This window comes from Crocodylus siamensis, chromosome 3, assembly GCF_052110815.1.
Source record: "Crocodylus siamensis isolate JL-2025a chromosome 3, ASM5211081v1, whole genome shotgun sequence".
Classification (NCBI taxonomy): Eukaryota; Metazoa; Chordata; order Crocodylia; family Crocodylidae; genus Crocodylus; species Crocodylus siamensis.
The window spans coordinates 206,994,840-207,016,117 of NC_143397.1; positions in this window are offsets into that span (position 1 = coordinate 206,994,840).

A 21,278-nucleotide genomic window follows, 5' to 3' on the forward strand; every position below is an offset into this window, starting at 1 on the left:
CAACATTTTTGGCAGGTGTGCCACAAGGTAAACCCTGAACCCTCCCTAAGTGTCACTCTGATTTCCTTCCCCTGGCCAATCTTTTGCCCTTTTTTCATCTCCCTGCCCTGGGCTCCCTGCCTAATCTGTTACTCTGATTTCCGCTCCCTGCCCCATCTGTCCCTGTTCCCCCCATGATCTGCTGGACACCACACACAGAGGCTGCCTATCCCACTGGTGGCATGCAGGCTGCAGTTTGGCCACCCCTGATTTAAAACATAGGGATAAGAACCAATTGCTCAGTGACCCACAAGAAAACATAATCTGTTCAAAATTATCAATAACGATGACACACAGACAGAGAGAGATGAAAAGGATCAGTCACTGAAATAAACTGCTCTGCATTGCTTGGTAAGCTAAAGAAGAATAGCAGAGAGTGTAGCACTGAGTGAAAGTAGCAGAGAATGAAACCACCTCAATATGTGACACAGGTTTGACCTCTTCAGGAACATTAAGTCCAGTTCTGAAGATTACAATTCAGGAACAATATTGATAAATTAGAGAGGGATCAGAAAAAAGCTACAAGAATGAACAAATAATTGGAAAAAATGGCTTCAGGAGCCCAAATAAAAAATAAGAGGCACATAGGATCTCTTGGATCTCATTGACTGCCGTTTTCCCCCTACTTTAGCTGTGACACGTTAGGCTGTTATGCCTTGTGATCATGCCAGGGTTGACAGTGTAATTTTAGTAATGGGTTCATAGTTTTCATAGACATTAGGGCTGGAAGGGACCTCACAAGATCATTGGGTCCAGCCCTCTGCCCAAGGGGCAGGAAGTCAGCTGGGGTCTCAGGATCCCAAAAAGATAAACATCCAAATGTTTCTTAAAACAGTCCAGAGTAGGTGCTTGCACCACCTCTGGGGGGAGGATATTCCAGGCTTTGGGAGCCCGGACACTAAAGAACTTTTTCCTTATATCCAGCCTAAAACGTTCTTGCAGGAGTTTGTGGCCATTGGACCTTGTCATCCCTTGGAGTGCTCTGGTTAACAGGTGTTCCCCCAGATCCTGATGCACACCCCTTATGTATTTATAGGCTGCCACCATGTCACTCCTGAGCCTATGCTTCTCCATGGCTCTCAGTCTCTCTTCATAAGGCCTGTTCTCTTGCCCTCTGATCAGGTGTGTGGCTCTCCTCTGGACACTTTCTAGCTTCTTCACATCCTTTTTCAATTGTGGTGCCCAGAATTAGATGCAATACTCCAGCTGTGACCTCACCAAGACTGAGTACAATGGGAGGATTACACCCTGGGACTTATTTGCAAAGCATCAGTGGATGCAAGCCAGAGTTTTGTTCACTTTACTGGCTGTGGTGTTGCATTGGTGGTTCTTGTTCATTTTGTGCTCCCTCATGACCCCCACGTCTCTTTCAGCTGTGGTGCTAGCGAGTGTAGCACTGCTGAGCCTATCAGTGTGATGCAGGGCCCCTTCCACCTCCCTTCCACAAGGTGGAGCACCTTGCATTTCTCCATATTGAATGCCATCAGATTTTCATCCACCCACTTTACAAGCCTATCAAGGTTGGCCTGGATCACCAGCCTATCCTCAAGTGTGGACGCTCTTCCCCAAAGTTTGGTGTCTTCTATGAACTTGGCCAGTCCACTTCTAACACCAGAGTCCAGATCATTTATAGAGACATTAAAGAGTACAGTAGGTCTGAGACCGGAGCCTTGGGAAACACCACTGGTCACTGAGTGCCATGTTGATTCAGTTCCGTCAACTGCTGCTCTCTGGGTCCGACCTTGGAGCTAATTCCCCAGCCATCAGACTGTGATGTAGCCAAGGCCACAGTTGGCCAATTTTTCCATGAGGACATCATGGGACACCAGGTCAAAGGGCTTTCTAAAGTCCAAGTATATGATATCAACCTCTTCCCCTTTGTCCAGGTGAAGTGTCACCTGGTCATAAAAGGAGATGAGATTGGTCAGGCAAGATCTACCTGCAACAAACCAGTGCTGGCTGTCCCTCAGGATGTTGCCATCAGCTAGCCTAACAAGAATGGTTTCTTTAACAATTTTTTCCAAGATCTTTCCAGGGATTGAGGTCAAACTGATTGGCCTGTAGTTCCCCGGATCTACTTTCCCCCCTTTCCTGATGATAGACACCACATTGGCCCTCTTCCAATCTTCAGGTACTTCACCCAAGCGCCATGAGTTTTCAGATATCATTGCCAATGGTCACACTATGATGTCTGCCAGTTCTTTAAGGACTTGTGGGTGCAATTTGTCCAGACCAGCTGATTTGTGGGTGTCCAGCCTCTCAAGGCATTTCTTCACAAGGTCTGCACCAATGATCAACATATATTCACCCTCACCCTAGCCATTCCTCATCATGTTAGGAAGGGCAGTCCCTTTGAGCTGGAGAAAAACTGATGCAAAGTAATCATTAAGCAGGTTGGCTTTTTCCTGGGTGTCAGTTGTCAGCTGTCTCATTTGGTTTATCAGGGATCCAATGTTACCCTTGTTTTTCTTCTGACTCCCCACATATCTGAAGAAGGATTTTTTTATTATCCTTGATTTGTGTAGCCAGTTGGAGTTCGGTTACAGCCTTGGCTTTCCTGATTCACTCACTGCAGGTGCAGACCAGTGCAGACTCCTCCTTAGTGGTGTTTCCCATCTGCCATCCTTTATAAGCCTCTCTTTTTAGACATAGGAGGTTTACAAGTTCCCTGTTGAGCCAAGTGGGGTACTGTGCCCTTTTACTACCATTCCTATGGACATCCCTTGTGCTTCTAGGATCACTCCCTTAAGGAGTAACCATTCATCATGAACTCCTTTCCCTTGCAAGTCATGGCCTCTCAGGGCCTCAGCAACAAGGCTGTATCAAAGTTGGATTTCCTAAAGTCAATGATTTCTACGTTGTTGACTGACTTGCCAGCTTTGCAATGAATAGTAAAAGTGATCAGCTCATGGTCACTGTCTCCCAGTGTTAGACAATGGATTTGTATAGGATGGTTTGGATAGGGATGATCCTGCCTCTGGCAGGGGGTTGAAAGCCCACTCTAACCCTACATTTCTGATTTTATCACATTCCTTAAGCACCTACATAGAACACAGGAATGTGATGATGGAAGGCTTAATCTAGAAGACAAAGAAAAACAAGATCTACTGGTTGGAGACAATTGAACAACTTTGGATGAGAAAAAGTGCAAGTATTTAATACTGAGGAACATTATCCTTTGAAACAACAATGGTTCAAACAGAAACTAATTCAGGGAAGTCTATAGATTAGTACAGAAGAGATCAAACTAAATCAGGCCTGTCCAAATGACAGTCCATAAACACTTAACATGTGACCCACAGACTTCAATGGCCACCTCTCCTGCTGCCACATGGCAGGGAAGGAGCCAGGGGTCTGTACACTGCCTGTGCAGTCCATGTGGCAGGGATCCACATGCTGCCAGCAGGAGGCCAGTGTGTGTCTTGAGGGCCACGCACCAGGAATGTCTGTGGCCCCCAGCCACACTGCAGTTGGACAGTCCTGAACTAGATTATAAGTCCACAGTCCATTATAATTTATCATCCAGGGTTTAACCCTAAAACCATTTGGGAAAGTAGCTGTATGACATCTTGCAGGACATCACTATAGACAACTACAAGAAATGTTTCAATTACTTTAGGCAGACAAAGTTATTCAGGGTTAGACCAACTAAATAGTTGGAAAAATTGTTCTTTGTATGCTTTCCAGTACAAACACCCTTTTTCAGGCAGAGGGAGAGTCTGCAGTTGTTTTGTGTTCTCCTGGATGGGATAGAAGTTAGTATGCAAAAATACAGGTCTGTTAAAATGCAAACATGTGGCAGTGAGACTCAGAGGGGATGCCAGACAATAGGTGTGTGGGCAGGGGGGAAGAGGCAGAAAGGTTACCTTGTGATAGAATGTAGCTGGTAAAATGTAGAGAAGTTACCAGGGCAGGTTATACTGTGTCATAAATCCAATACTGTATCTATATTTAATCCATGATTTTTTGTATCCAGTAGATTGATAGGCTCATAGGCTCATCTGCAAAAGGTCTTTTGTAAATTACCTTTGAGGATTAGAACCAAGTAATTGGAGACAGAGTGGTTTTCTTGTGAAAAATGTGCATTAACAGGTAATTGGGTATTTTTGTCTTTGATAGATTTTCGGTGTGCATTCATTCTGATATGTAGGTGTAAAATCCAGGAATGTTGATGGTTCTGTTGTGGGGTGCAGTTATGGGAGTGGTGGCAGGTTTTACATTTCTTGTCCTGGCACGGTCTGGGCCCATTCAGTGTGCTTTGGACAACAGTAAGATTGCTTCTGGTGAGAAGGTTGGTGAGGCTTGGTGCTTGTTTGAAGGCTACGATGGGTGGTTCTGGGAAGATCTCTAAGAATTGGGTCTTCTTCTATTATGAGTTGCAGTTGTTTGAAGATTTTCTGTATAGGTCCCAGGGAGGGAGGGTATATCATCATAACAAGGGAACCGGGTTTTCTGTTTCCCATGGAAAAAACAGAGTGAACCACAGAGTTTACCTTTTTACTGGAGGCAAATGCAGATTTCTCATTTTATAAGAGAAAACCACAGGTTTTGCCATTTTGCAGTGAGCTCCCTCCAGGCTGACAGAGTTCCAGCCTGCAGGAAGCTGCGAGGGAGCGGAATGAGGGCAGTGAGACGGGGGTGCCACACGCATGGACATGCACATGGCCCCACGCAGCCTGAAGAGCAGCTCCAGCAAGTGGGGTGGAGATAAGTGAGGTGGGAGGAGAGGGGGATTGAGGCCCCTGTAGGGAGGGAGCAGAGCAGGGCTGGGGCTGCAGCTTGGGGCCCGGGGCTGTAATGTGCTGCTGCAGGGCCCCAGTGGGGAGTAGGATGGGGCCACGGATGGCTTGTCCGGGGGAGGGGGAGGGCCAGCTCCCCACTGCCTTGTGGAATTCTGGGGGGGCAGAGAGTACCTGGGGCAGGCACAGGCTGCGGGCTTGGGCTCCCACTCTGCTTCCCTCCAACAGGGCCTCCAGAGCCCAGTGGGCATGACCCAGCATGGCTGGGGACAGCAGGGTCACACAGGGATCTCCTTGCTGCTGCTCACACACACACCCATTGCCCTAGCAATGCACCTCCTGTGCCTGCCACTGCTTTGAGGGGTGCAGCCTGGTGCCTCTGTTCTTATTGCAACCACACACACAAGAGGAGCACTGACGGAGCAGTGGCAAGGAGATCCCTGTGCCACCCCACTGCTGCCTGCTGCACTGTGTCATACCTGCCAGGCTCCAGAGGCCCCAGGGGAAGCAGGGTAGCAGGGAATAGCAGCTAGCGGTGCAACCCGGCATGGCTGGGGACAACGAGGCTCCATGGGGAACTCCTCACTGCTGCTCTCCCCTCACCCACTCTGGTGATGCACCCCCTGATCATGCTGCTGCTTTCAGGGCGCAGCCCCACACACAGGAGGTGCATCGCCGAGGCAGCAGGGGTGGTGAGCACCAGCAAAGAGACCCCTGCGTGGCTCCACTGCTGCCTGCTGTGCTGGGTCATGCCTGCCGGGCTGCAGAGGCCCAGGGGGAGGGAAGCAGGGTGGAAGCCCAAGCCCAATGCCTGCACCTGCGCCTGCCCCAGGTACAGATCTGGGGGGCACAGGTCCCCCTTGCCCCCCAGAAGTGCACACAGCAGTGGGGAGCTTGTCCACCTAGCCTGCAACAGTGTGGGGAGCAGAGGCAGGGGGCTGCAGGTCCATGTCCATAGCTCTGGCAGCTGGGGGCCCCCTCCAGCAGATCTGGGGCAGGGGGTGCTGTGGGGGGCCTTTAATTTTAGTCATGGATTTTGGGTTTATTAAATCAGAGAATTTATGCTTTTTTAGCGGAGCATTTGCAATTTTTATTCAGGGAAAACCAGTATCCCTGGTCATAACTAATGGTCTGCAAGTCATGGGGATTTTCTTTTTGTACTGCGGCAATTCTTCACGTGGTATCCAGGTGGCTCTTTAAAAAGTTCAATCCATCTCTCTGGAGGAGTGTCCTTGTTGAGTGAAAGCTCTTTGAGATTCAGGAAGTGACAATCGCAGGTATTCTCCTCAATGCAAATTTGATGGTATCGGAGGGCTTAGCTGTATAGTGCAGCTTCCTTGGTGTGTTTAGGGTGATTACTGGTTCTGTGCAAATATGTATATTGGTCCATGGATTTTTTGTATATGGTGGTTTGCATTTTACCATTCTGGTAGTGATCATCATGTCTAAAAGGGAAATGTTGGTGCTGGAGTATTCAAGAGATAGTCTGATGGAGGGGTGATGATTATTGAATTTCTGAGAGAAAACAATCAGAGATGTCAGGTTTTCAGTCCAAATGATGAAGATGCCATCTATCTAGCTTTAGTATAGTATGAGTTTGATGGTGCAGCTCTTAAGGAATTCTTCCAGGTGGCCCATAAAAAGGTTGACTTATTGTGGGGCCATTTTGGTGCCCATAGCTGTGCCCATGGTCTGGAGAAAGTGTTAGTTATTGAAAGTGAAGTTGTTCTGTATAAGGATGAAGTTTACTTTAATTTTCTTTCTGTAATACTGTTCATGAAGAGGAAATACATTTCCCTTTCAGCATTTTCTCTACAGGATAGCTGATATTCTCAGATACACAAAAGCACATTATAAAGAAATTTGTGGAATTCCTTGAAAACTGTACAAAGTACTTCAGTATGTTGAAGGAAACAGGTGGGTGCAACTTTCCTAAGCTCCTGAGTTACAGTATTTGTCATCCTACAGAACTTATACCTTTTGACTAAAATACAATAAATATTATGATTTTCCCTGGACTAATAATAAGGATTGAACCAAGGAAATGCCTAGCATTACAGATGATGGTCTGATCACTTATATTGCTATCAGAGTTAAAAGTAACTAAACATATAGCAGTTAGAAGCCTAGAGGACAAGGCCCTAAATGCAACATTAGAAGAGCAGGAAACTCGAGAGTTTGACTATGACTGAGTGATTCAAGTGAACTGAATGTGTAATTGCATGCAACCAGACACATCAAAGGAGAAAAAGAAAACAAGAAAGAAACTGTTGTTTAAATCCTTTAAAACATTTCGAAACAGGCTTGAAAGTAAATTTCAAAATGGTTCATGAGGACACAAGTCAACAAAGTTGAAATAATGGACAGTGCCCTGCCAGATTAACTGAAAAGATTAAGTATGCAAGGGGAATAACAGCAAAATCTAAAACAGGAAATGTAAACAGAAATGGAGTGAGCCTATCCTAACCACCTGAGCCGTTACAAGACTGCCTGACAAATGTCTCAACAGGAATAAAAATTTCTGCAGTTCTTCTTCCTCTCTCTCCCCTTCCCCTCTCTTTTCCCCCGCCTCTCTCCCTCCCTCCTGAAAATAACAATTTCTGGAGTTCTCCTTCACCGTCTACCACCCCTCCTCTCTCTCCACAGGAAAAAACAATTTCTGGAACTCCCCCTGCCCTTCCCCACTTTCTCTCTGGAGTTTCTGGAGTTTGCCCTCCCCCATTTTTAACAAATTGATACTGCATTTGAAATCACAGAAAAATGCCAAAGCTGACACTAAACTAATTTCAAAGGGGTAGGGGAAGAATTTCACATGACAGTTGAATCAATGTAACTGTTTGACCTGTCCCCTCCCATACCAGTGGAGTAGAGTAAAATTTCTAACATTAAAACTAAATGAAAATGAGTTACAGTTAATCATTTGGCTTCCACTTAGAGCAGAACTGATCAAACAGACAAGACCGAGGAAGAGCCACAAAACATAATTATTTTTAAATATTTTAATTGTTCATCTGTCCACTCCCAAAGGTCCTGGACTCTTTATCTCAAAGATTTTATAGTTCAAGGTAGATAGGAACACAAAAGTCAGAGAAGAATGGACCATCTTCTTTGAAAACAATGTTGTGTTTGCTATGATGGAGAAGATGAGGGGTGTAAATAGTGTGAGAGAAAACAATGTTAAAAGACTTGGGAAAAAAGGAAGAAATCCAGAAGGAATGCTGACTTCAAGACAAGAAAAGCTAATTTACAGAAGCTTTAGAAATTGTCAGGGCTTCAGTGAAAGCAGGAGTTTAATCACAAAGAACCCGTACAATCTCTATAAAGGGGGTCTGTTTTAAAGAGACTCTCACAGCTCAAAGACAAAAAAAATGGACTAATGGGAATAATTCTAAACCCAGCAGGCTTGAAGGTGAGTCCCAACAAAACAGGCAAAAAAGAACAATCATGTCAGATTAAAGAGAATTTGTAGAATATTCTGCTGGGTGCCACCAAGCCAGCTGTGGACTAATGCACATCTCTCATTCCTGTCACTAATATAAATAGGCTGCACATTCAATCACTATTATTATGTTATCTTTTTAGCTGAAAGTTGAAACATACGGACACAGAAAGCATTACCGTTTTTCTTCTATGTGATTATGGCAACAATGAAGTGAAAAATAGATGCTTCAGAATTTGGTATAGAACCATGTACTTTGGGACCATCGTGTTTACCGGACAATTTGTAGCAGATAGATTTTATGCATCTGACCAAAATAAAGCAGAAAATAAATCAGGTCAGTGATCAGCAATCTATATTCAATGATTAAGAATTCAGTTCAGCAAGGTATTGAAAGACATGTAACATTCATGGACATCAGGAACAAATAAGTTGTTGAAAGTTAAGCACTTGCTTATGTGTCTTGGTCTAGCAGTCCCTTAGTCTTTGGTAAGGGGAAGTAATTGTGGTTCTTATGTTCCCTCCTCACATGACTATGAAAAAAATGGGAAAATAGTACCAACCTGCCGGGTCCCATTGCCTCTGATCCCCTCAGTTCAGTGTGTGTGGACACTGAAAAACCCCAGGACAGAACAGAATTCAGCAAAGTATCCCTACTCTCAGCTCTAGGTGTCTATTAACCTGAAAAGGGTCTGTCCACTCACACTTCTTGCCTTAAACACCACCCCCCATGCTATCAGCTATACCAGTTTTCAGGTATTGTGCATTGTTAGGAGTTAAGTATCAGGAACCAGGATTCAAGGAACAACTATCAAGCAGTCATTCTTAATCCCCCTTCATTAACAAAAAATAGCAAATCAGTTGAAAAAACCCAAACTTTTGTACATAATTGTGACAGGGGGCAGTCTCAAGACTGGTCACAACATCAGCCCCGCCTAACTGTCTAGGGCAGTCTGCCCACCTGATTCATCTGCCACACCTTCGTTGGAATTAAATAGTTGTTCATAGACAGAAGGCTTCCCATGTATTTCCCTGGTGCCAAGGGCATAATACACAGCTCCAAACCACCCCTACACCATGTTCTATGCCTCGCAGATGGCATCCAAAATGACTTACAACTCCCCGGCCCCTTTGTGGGGCTGTACTCGGCCTCCAGCCCACATTTGACCCCCGGTGTCCTCAGACATACCTTGGCTTCTCTCCCCACTTCAGTGGGGCCACTATTTCAGCTGGCCTATGTGCAGTCCTTTAGGCCTCCATAGGCCCTACTCTATGTGGCCTCCAGCTTCCTATGCCACACTGGGCTGAACTCAGCCTCTAGCCCTTCTCTGGGCCACCATCTTACTCCACTCCTCACTGGGGAACTGCCCTGCCCCTCACTGGGCTCCTGGGTCTTATGCCTCTTGGGTCTCAGATCCCTCTTTAGTGGACCTTGGCCCTGTTGCAGGCCCCATTCAATGGTTTTGGACCCTGACTCATGCCCCACTCAGTGGACCTGGGCCCTGGGCCTTTCTGTCAGGGTGTTCTCCCCTACCCTTTTCCCTCCATGGGGTACCCACAAGGTAGTGGGGGCTGAGGCCTTTTACCACTCCATCCTCACCTTTCACTAGGGAGGCACAGATGTGGTATTTCCTGGAGACTGCCCCATCACCAGCAGCCTCACTACACCATCCAACTCCAGCAGGGTATAGTTTTAGGTCATGCACCAGGACCAGGAACCTCCTCCATTCCCATAGTTCCTACCCAGACCTCCAGGTGTTCTGGGAGTCTGCAGGCTGAGTGATGTTGTTTCTCTGGCTCCCTGGATGTAACTGTCAGCTCTGCTTCTAGGGCCTGGCCATATACTGAAGCTGCCCAGCCCTTCTCCAATCTCGTGGCCCCCTTGCAGTCATGTGACCACCTAATTGGACCTAACCACACCTGCCAGCTGCTCCACAGCCTGCTCAGACCCGTTAAAGTGGAAGGCACCAGAGGTGCCCCCCCACAATAATATTTTAATATTTGTTTGGATTAGAGCATAACTTTGAGACGAACATCCAACTGTGATTTTAAAATTGTCCTAGATGTCAAAGTTACTTATATCGCTGTATAGCCTGTTTCAAATGCTAATAATCCTCAGCATTAAAATTTTGCACCTTATTTTTTTGTTTGAAATGGTCTTATTTGAGCTCTCAGGCATAAGATCTTATTATACCTACATCCACTAGACTGAAGAACCCGTTATCAAAGTTTGTTCCCCACAAAAGTACTTATGCACCGATCAACTTGCTCTTGCCATTCTTTTTCATAACCTACATAGATATTTTAATAAGTGTGTCCAAACCCTACATCTGTTTATGTTTTCATTTGTCAAGAACACAGATATAATTCTTGAATTGTACCTGTTATTGTAGCAGTAGAACCACTGCATTCCATGATAACAGGAATGCTCTTACTTTTATGATCTTTGATAGCACTGCAAAAATCACCCTTTGTGAATGATGTGTAAAAATGTACTATCAAACTCTGGGAGAAAACATGGAATGTTATTATATAAATTCTTAGCTTGCTTTTCATTCTTAAATTCAGAAGTGTCTGAAACTAGACACAACAAATATGTATTTGTAGATTTTTTAAAATTATTTTTGATTAGTACACTAAAATGGCATCTGTTTGTACCCTATAAAAACAAAATGTAGAGTGTAGACCAGTAACTGGCAAGACAATGCCATAGATGAGAGATATATAGGACTGGGGTAAAGGTGAGAGGGTACAAGAACAGAGAAGCACAAAGAATATGAATTCAGTCTGACCTGCCTGTTTTTAGTTTAACCACAAAAATAATAGAATAGAAAACAGAAGATCCACTTTCAATGTTAGCATTAAGGCCAGCTCATATTGTCAATTAGCAAATAAAACTGGCCACTTGCCCTCAGAAGGCTATCCTCTTAACTTAAACTTCAGCTTGAAGGTGCTGCCTCCAGAAGTCTCCATGCCCTTTCTATTCCAGGATTTCATTTTTGAAACTTAGATAATAGCTTTGCCCTATCAGGCTGGCTACCTCTTAGTGAATTTGGGCAAGTTATTTTAGAGCTCAGCAAGTTTAGAGGTTGAGATACCTTCTTTTGTTCTTAGTCATTCAATTTTTCCCTTTTTTAGGTTCCAAATGATTTAATCAAGTGTAACTTTTTAGGTTTATAAAAATTCTGTTATTTGCAACCTTCCTAGTTTTAAACAAGTCTAATTATTAATAACTATTTGCTTTTTTCTTTTTCATAATCTATGTTTGATCTGTGACCACCAATTTTCCAGTACCCTGTCACGTATGGCTTTAGTCCAAGTCATGAGTGATGTTCATTTCACTGGCTCCCATGACTGACAAACTAGCTGTTCCCTCCAGGAGTCATCTTTCCCTATCTCACCTGCCACAACTTTGAATGTTCCTAGTAGGTGGGTTGACTATCCTGGATCCTTCTGCGGCCCATGGTGGGCTTGACGGTCACTCACAGGGCTCCACCGCCCCTACACTCCGGCCTCACACCACTTCAATGGATCCAGTCATATTCCTGGCCACATCCCCTCACTCCTATGGTTATGGTGCCTCTCGGGTTTCTTCTTACTGGCACACTGTTCTTGAAGCCTGCTCGGCTTACCCATTTCATGGGCTTTCTTTGATCAGAGGTCCTGATCGCGGATCCTATCCTTTACCCTGAGCGCTCTGGCCCTTCGGTTCAAACCATCACCTGATGTCCTATGGGCTATACTCTCCAGCCCTCTCTCTCTCAACCCCTTCACTCAGGGAAAACAAAGAAACGCACATAAAGAAAAACACTAAACACTGCCTCTGTCGCCTCGCTAGGAATTAGGAATGTTGCCTTCCTTGTTTCCTCATGCTAAAGGCCCCTGAGGCCTAGCTCCCCTATAACATAGGGAGGGGAATCCTCCCCCTTTTCTAGCACAATCCTAGTCTATACCCATACAGGTCATCTACTTGCTCCTAACATGTGCTTAAACCATCTCACTTCTCTCCCTCTCGTGGCGTCCCCTCTCCAGCTGCTCCGCCGTTCCCCTGCACAGGGTTGGCCACCTTGTTATAGGTGCTGGAGGTGCTCTGCTTTTCCAGCACCCTCCCTGGGCTCTTCCTGGGCTTTTTCTGCCACGGTCTCCTCCTCCTCCTCCTCCTCCCAACCGTGCCCAATACCCCTACCTGTTGTACTGAAGGTTCTGGCACTCCTTCCTCTCTGGATTCTGCTGTTCTCACAGCTGGCAGGAACAGTTTTCTGCCTGCTTCCCACACTGGTGTCTGGTCTGCTGCTGCTGCTGTTGGGCTTAGGGCCAGAAGTCTCTTCTGACTCCTCACCCAGCCATCTTTCCCTCCTGGCGGCTTCCAGGCGGAGTTCCTGAGGACACATGCTGCTCCCATCTGTTCCTCTTCCCCCACTTTTTCTGCCATCCACCACTTTTGTTTTCGCTGGCCATCACTGGTGATGTCACCAGCCGGTCCCAGATGAATAAAGATGAGCCTCGTGGGCTTCTTCTCCCTGCTGTGCCGCGGCTCCTGTTGCAGGTAAGTGGTGTTTCTCCTTTTCTTTAGTTTCCCCATTTATTCCCTCTCTCTCCCGTTCTTTCCCATGACATAACCCCCGCTCAAGTTGCCTTGGGGCAGTTTATTCAGGTCTTTTATTATTCTACCTGTTTTGTCTACTGTCACCAGCTTCTCTTGTTTTGACACATCATTTTCAGGTTTGTTGTCACATCTGGATAAAAAATCAGCTGTTATATTGCCTGCTTCTGGTCGGTGTATTATTCAGAGCTTAAAAGGTCGAAGGGTCAGAGCCCATCTCATAATGCGGCCGTAATCTAAGTTTGCAGAGCTGAGCCACTTGAGGGGTGCATGGCCTGTTACCAATGTAAAGTCCCTTCCCATTAAATAATACCTGAAATGCTCTACTGTCCATCGTATTGCTAGAAATTAGTGTTCAATGGTGGCATACCTCCTTTCTGCTGGTAGCAATTTTCGGCTTGCGTACGCTACAGGTCACTTCATCCTGGGATCTTGTTGTGCTAATACTGCTCTGATGGTGGTTTCTAAGGCGTCTGTTTGCAATATAAAAGTTTTTTCAAAATCAGGTGTATGTATGACTACTTCCTCGCATAATGCCTTTTTTAATAACTGGAAGTTCCGCCTCATTTCCCCTGTCCACTGTATCCCCTTTTTGCATGGTCCCTTCAGGGCTTCCGAGAGCAGGGCCACCATCTCCAAAAATCGCAGGACGAATCGCCGGTAATAATTGGCTAGGTCTAGGAAGGACCGCAGCTGTTTGTGCGTCTGTGGGGGTTGAAACTTGTTGATGACCTCTATTTTATCAACCAGCAGCCTGATAATTCCTTGCCCCATGAGAAATCCTAAATATTTTGTTTGCTTTTGTGCTACTGCACATTTTCGTGGATTCACTGTCAAGCCTGCCTTTTTTAATTCTGACAGCACTGCAGCAGGGGTCTGCTGGTGTCTCCTGCCATGACTGAATGTTTCCAGTGGATGGGTTGACTATCCTGGGTCCCTCTCTGGCCCACGGTGGGCTCAATGGTCACTTATGGGGCTCCACCATCCCTACACCCTGGCCTTACACCACCTCGATGGTTCCAGCCATATTCCCGGCCACATCCCATCACTCCTACGGTTATGGTGCCTCTTGGGTTTCTTCTTACTGGCGCACTGTTCTTGAAGCCTGCTCAGCTTACCCGTTTCGTGGGCCTTCTTTGATCAGAGGTCCTGATTGCTGATCCTATCCTTTACCCTGAGCATTCTGGCCCTTGCGTTCAAACCATTCACCTGATGTCCTATGGGCTATACTCTCCAGCCCTCTCTCTCTCAATACCTGCTTACCAGCATCCTCCCTGGGCTCTTCCTGGGCTTTTTCTGCCAGGGTCTCCTCCTCCTCCTCCTCCTCCCAACCATGCCCAATACCCCCACCTGTTGTACTGAAGGTTCTGGCACACCTTCCTCTCTGGGTTCTGCTGTTGTCGCAGATGACTGAAGCAGTTTTCTGCCCACTTCCCATGCTGGTGGGTGGTCCACTGCTGCTGCTGTTGGGCTCAGGGCCAGGAGTCTCTTCTGACTCCTCACCCAGCCATTTTTCCCTCCTGGCAGCTTCCCAGCAGAGGTCCTGAGGACACATGCTGCTCCCGTCTGTTCCTCTTCCCCCACTTTTTCTGCCATCTGCCATTTTTATTTTTGCCGGCCGGTGATCACTGGTAACATCACTAGCTGTTTCCAGCTGAATAAAGATGTGGCTGATGAGCCACACGGGCTTCACTTCTTCTCCCCACTGTGCCACGGCTCCTGTTGCACGTAAGTGGTGTTTCTCTTTTTCTTTAGTTTCTCCATTTATCCCCTCTCTCTCCCATTCTTTCCCATGACATAGTTTCATAGTTTCTAGGGTCGGAAGGGAACTGAGCAGATCATCTAGTCCGACCCCCTGCCATGGCAGGAAAGAATACTGGGGTCAAATGACCCCAGCAAGATGTTCATCTAACCTCCTCTTAAACACCCCCAGGGTAGGAGCCTGCACCACTTCTCTTGGAAGTTGGTTCCAGACCCTAGCCGCCCTGACTGTGAAGTAGCGCCTCCTGATATCTAACCTAAACCTACCCTCTGCCAGCTTGTGACCGTTATTCCTGGTAACTCCTGGAGGTGCTCGGGGAAACAGTGATTCCCCCAATGCCTGTTGGTCCCCCCTGACTACTTTATAACAGGCCACAAGATCCCCCCTCAGCCTTCTCTTTTGGAGGCTGAACAGGTTCAGGTCCCGTAGCCTGTCCTCATAGGGCCTGCCCTGTTGTCCCCGATCATACGAGTGGCCCTCCTCTGGACCCTCTCCATGCTGTCGACATCCCCCTTGAAGTGTGGCGCCCAGAACTGGACGCAATACTCCAGCTGCGGCCTGACCAGTGCCGCATAGAGGGGGAGGATCACCTCTTTGGACCTGCTCAAGATGCATCTGTGGATGCATGACAAGGTGCGGTTGACCTTCCTAACTGCCTCTCCACACTGCCGGCCCATGTTCATCTTGGAGTCAATGATGACCCCCAGATCCCTTTCCGCCTCCGTGCTGACAAGAGGGGAGTTCCCTAACCTGTAAGTATGGTGCTGGTTGTTCCTCCCCAGGTGCATTACCTTGCACTTGTCTGTGTTGAAACCCATCCTATTCTCGTCCGCCCACCCTTGTAACCTGTCTAGGTCTGATTGTAGCCTGTTGCATCCTTCCAGTGTCCCCACGTCCCCCCACATCTTAGTGTCATCAGAAAATTTGAACAGGGTGCTTTTTACCCCCTCATCCAAATCACTGATAAAGATGTTGAACAGTGCAGGCCCGAGGACCAAGCCCTGTGGAACCCCACTGCCCACATCCTTCCAGGTTGAGAAGGACCCATCCACTACCACCCTCTGGGTGCAGCCCAACAGCCAGCTGGCGACCCATTTGACTGTGTGTGTGTCTACACCACAGCCCCCCAGTTTCTTAATGAGAACGGGGTGAGAGACAGTGTTGAAAGCCTTCTGGAAGTCCAGGAAGACTATATCCACTGCTACCCCTGCGTCTAATGATCTGGTGATCTGATCGTAAAAGGCCACCAGGTTGGTCTGACAGGACCTGCCACTGATGAACCTATGTTGGTTGCCCCTAAGCATGCAGTCCCCTGCTGGCCCCTCATGGATGTGTGCCAGCATAATTTTCGAACAGCTTGCCTAGGATCGAGGTAAGACTAACCGGCCTATAGTTTCCCGGGTCCTCCTTCCTGCCTTTTTTGAAGATGGGGACCACGTTGGCCCTCTTCCAGTCCTCCGGTACCTCACCAGAGCACCACGAGTGCTTGTAAAGTTGTGCCAGGGGACTTGCAATGACCTCAGCCAGTTCCTTTAGAACTCTAGGGTGGAGATCATCCGGGCCAGCTGACTTGAATATGTCCAACCCCTCCAGAAGCTCCCTAACTAAATCCTCGCTAACCCGTGGCCCAGGTGTGCCTCCCCCAGGGCCCGAGGGGGGCCCAGCAGGGAGGTGGCTGTTCTGGTCCCTACTTAGGAAGACAGAGGCAAAGAAATCATTAAACATGTTAGCTTTGCCGTCTGGTGTGACGACCAAGTTTCCCATGGCGTCCTGCAAGGGCCCCACATTACCCGGGACCTTCTTTTTACCCCCTACGTATTTAAAAAAGTACTTCTTATTGTCCTTAATCTGGGAAGCTAGTTCCAGTTCCATCTCTGCCGTGGCCTTCCTAACTACCCCCCTACATCCCCGAGCAACTACAGAATAATCCTCCCTGGTGATGACCCCTTCTTTCCATTGGGTGTAAGCCTCCTTTTTAGCAAGGAGACATTCCCGGATGCTTTTGGTGAGCCACAGAGGCTTGTGTGCTCTCCTGCTCCCTTTGATCCTCGTTGGGATTACCTTCCTTTGGGCTTGGAGGATCGTCTCCTTAAGGAGCGACCACTCTCCTTGGACACCTGGCTCCCCTCCCCTCCGGGACCTCAGCGCTTCTCCAACTATCCTCCTTAGCTCATTGAAGTCTGCCCTCCTAAAATCTAGGGCTGCTGCCTTACTGCATGCCTTTGCCACCATGTGCTGTATGGTGAATTCCAGCAGGCAATGATCGCTGTTGCCCAGGTGGTCCAGCACCCGCAGCCCCCTCACCAGGTCATCCCGTGGCCAACACTAGGTCCAACAAGGCATCACCCCTGGTTGGGCTGTGTACCTCCTGGGTTAGATGGAGGTCCTGCACTCTGGCCAAGAACCTATGTGAGCGTTCAGACCTGGCTGACTGTTCTTCCCAGCAGATGTCTGGGAAATTCAGGTCCCCCATGACTACCACATCCTTAGCCTTCACTACCTCTGTGAGATGACCCAAGAATTCCTGGTCAAGGTCTTCTCCCTGGTTGGGAGGTCTGTAGTAGACTCCCACCGTTAAGTCCCTTGATCATATGGAACCATTTCCTTTCTTTCAAAGTTTAAAAATAATACCTTATTAGTTGTAATCAATATAATAAGAGTTTTATGGTTCATATTTACGTGTTGTACTTACAAATTAAGAGCTTTCATTAAGTTTTCATGTAATCATTCTTTTAGACAATCTAATTTTGCTGTGACAAGTGTCTCAGACTTACCTTAGCCTTCTGGCCATATCTAGAGGTCAACAAGGGACAGCGGTGTATATAAAAATAGGTATTTTTGAAGTTATACTCCATACTCTCATAGTTCTGCACACACATACTTGTAGCAAAGATGCACTACAAAACATATCACAAAGGCAGCATTCTGAGTGTCTCAACTGCTATCAAGTTCTCTTAAAGACCCAATGCAGCAAAATGTCAAACACCCTGAACTAGCTTTGAAAGAAATGTAACAAACAGCCAAGGGCACTGGATTCATCTTTATAATCCTTAGGATCCCAGGCTGCTCCCTCAAATATCCATTTGATCTATAGCATACTCATTGGTTTCATTTTGTAGAAGTTCCTTGACAGTGTTTAACTTCTATCCACATAGGTTTGCAAAATAACTCAAAATCTCAAAGTGAAACACTGCAAAACCAAGAGAATCAAGCAGAGACATGAATTACTTGTTATTGCAATAAATAACAAGTAAATCAGTAAGTCTCCACAAGTCTAAACACAAAAGGTTCATAAATTCAAGAAACCCTTCCAGTTATCTGACCCGAGTTGGCTTTCTTGACCATACATTAAAGAAAAGGATTTTAAAAAAAAGATTGAGATTGATCAGCCTGCTGCTTATCAGTAACTGCTCATGACAATTAAGATCATACTCATCCAATATTAGGGTTTTTTCCCCTATTTGATATGGGAGGAAAAGCCTCCAGTACCTGCCCCCTTGCTTCTGCTTGCCCCCCTACAGCAGTTGAGGGGGAACAAATTTAAGACGACCCTCCAAAAAGTAGATTGTGGAAATGGAAAATGTTAACAACTTGATACATCTTCCATGTCTAGAATCTAATTATTGGAGGGTTGTCTTAAATTCAGAGTTGTCCTAGGTTCGAGTAAATATGGTATTCAAACAGTAGCTATACATATAATATGTTACCCTATGCTTAGTTTGTTGCAACAACTGCAGTAATTTAAGATTGACACATCTATTCAATTCATTAAACTGAATATTTTCAACCTGCTTAAATTAATCAACTTAATCAATTAATCAATCCTATTGATTAAGCAAATTAATCAATAGGATATTACATGCATCATCAGATTTAACCAAATTTCCATATTGTTTATCAATATATGCTAACTCATTTTTGCCAGTTTCTGATTTCATTTTCAGTAAAGCACTCCAGGCACTCAACAAACCTAAAGATGTTCTGTCCTAACCAGTTCCTGGTAGGATTATGCTTCCTGAATATCAATAGAATCATCAATAGTCATGCCTTTTTGTCATGCTTTCCTCCTGGCTCCAAGTATTGTATTTCAGTGCCAAATTAGCGTAAGTAAAAATGTGATGGAAATCTGTTTGGGTACACAGAACTATAGAAGTTGTTATTTCTGATATGGAGATGCATACGACTGATTAGATCAAAAGCTAACAAAGCATGCATAACATGGTGGATCAACAGCTTGTAGCAAAAGCCAACACTAGTCAAGTTTCACATGCCTTTGTGAAAAAGTATATTGCAATCCTCAAAGCTAACACAAGGATCTAACCCGTAAATGAAATTTCCCCAGTGTAATTAGTTTTTCTGATGTAAAGCTACATTTGTTGTACAGTTTTGAGTAACAGCTGTAACACAGGTGTGGTCTGCTGAGTCTCTGATGAGGGCTTTGAGGAAACAATACTAAAGCCACCAATACAGCTGCTGGGAATAGCAATTATTTACTTACAATCCAGTAAGATGAAGTGAGCAGCTCTGCAGACTGGCAAATGCTTGAATCAGTACTCAGTGAGGACATTTCAACAGCCAGCTTTGAGGGATACTGATATCACCCCAGGACCACAGGTACTGAGAGGTTCTAGACTGGGGAAGACAAAAACACCTAACTGCTGTTAAGGTAGAACAGGATACATTTATGACCAGATCTATGTTACGCAGGGTCTGCAATAACAAGGGCCTGGACTCAATGACCCAGAAGGTCTGTTCTCAGACTGTATCTCTAATCTTCAAATACACTTCTGGCTGACCCTCAAAGTTCTTAAGATATTAGCTCTAAACCAATTCCCTTGCTTAGCAATGGGAAACAATTACAATTTCAGCTGCTGTTATAAAATACAGTGTTTACAATGAACAAACTGTGTTACACTTTGGTCCGTCCTTACCTCTGTCCATTACACCTACTATAGCCAATTCAATAATTCTCATTACATTATAAATGGAGAGGGTTGACCATGTTGCTAATTCCTCTGCACTGTGCAGAAGCCTGTTTACAAGCAAGCTAAGCAGACACTGGGACAACTCATCTGAAAATGAAACATGGGGTAGAATGACTAACTGCAGAGCAGTTGATCTGTGGTAACCAAGTCACGTGTATGCTCTATCCCACAATAAGCAGTAGCTCAACTGAGGCAATCTACTGGGGAATGAAACAACTGCCAAATTATTGTGATTTAACTTCAATCAGACAATCAGCTACAATCAGACCTAGACAGCTTACAAGGGTGGGAGGATGAGAATAGGATGGGTTTCAACACAGACAAGTGCAAGGTGCTGCACCTGGGGAGGAACAACCGGCACCATACCTACAGGTTAGGGAACTCCCCTCTTGTCAGCATGGAGGCGGAAAGGGATCTGGAGGTCATCATTGACTCCAAGATGAACATGGGCCGGCAGTGTGGAGAGGCAGTTAGGAAGGCCAACCGCACCTTGGCATGCATCCACAGATTATGCATCTCGAGCAGGTCCAAGGAGGTGATCCTTCCCCCCTATGCGGCACTGGTCAGGCCGCAGCTGGAGTATTGCATCCAATTCTGGGCATCGCACTTCAAGAGGGATGTTGACAGCATGGAGAGGGTCCAGGGGAGGGCCACTCGCATGATCAGGGGACAACAGGGCAGGCCTTATGAGGAGAGGCTATGGGACCTGAACCTGTTCAGCCTCCCAAAGAGAAGGCTGAGGGGGGATCTTGTGGCCTGTTATAAAGTAGTCAGGGGGGATCAGCAGGTATGGGGGAAGTCACTGTTTCCCTGAGCACCGCCAGGAGTGACCAGGAATAACAGTCACAAGCTGGCAGAGGGTAGATTTAGGTTAGATATCAGGAGGCGCTACTTCACTGTTAGGGCGGCTAGGGTCTGGAACCAACTTCCAAGAGAAGTGGTGCAGGCTCCTACCCTGGGGGTGTTTAAGAGGAGGTTAGATGTACACCTTGCTGGGGTCATTTGACCGCAGTACTCTTTCCTGCCATGGCAGGGGTTCGGACTAGATGATCTGCTCAGTTCCCTTCCGACCCTAGAAACTATGAAACTATGAAACTATGAAACTTCCATTTAGCACATTTTGAGCAGACAGACAAAACAGTAACTAAACAGCAGCTGTGTAGCATGTCCCCTGCCACCTCTTCCAACTTGGTATAATTGGTTCATCTGGTCACACCCTTTGGCTCTCTGAACTTACATCAGCAGCCTAGAGAATCAAACCCCAGCCTTATTACAAGATACAGGGACATGAACAGTTCATTCTTATGGTTAAGGCCAATAACTGGAAATAAGATACCAGGAGCCAAAGACAAGAACCAGGAAACAAACCAACGGTTTAGAAAACAACTTGGTATAACCACCACAAAGCTTCAGTCCTTACCAGTCCTTACAGTATAATTCAGATGCTGCCATAAATATCAGGGCTACTGCACATAGAGGGCAACCACACCTGTACTTAATACAGTCCAGCTGAAACTGTTCATCCAGTAGTTTCTCCCAAGCCTCAGATGAGGCAAAAACTCTTACCCAGGCTGACTAATACTGACGCGTTAACTCTGACATATATTCCTGTCATTAACCATGAGGTGCTACTTTCTGTGAGTCAGGGTGGTAGAATTAGGCCATTTCCCTGTAGAACAGTCCCAAACCTACTCTCACTGAAATCAATGGG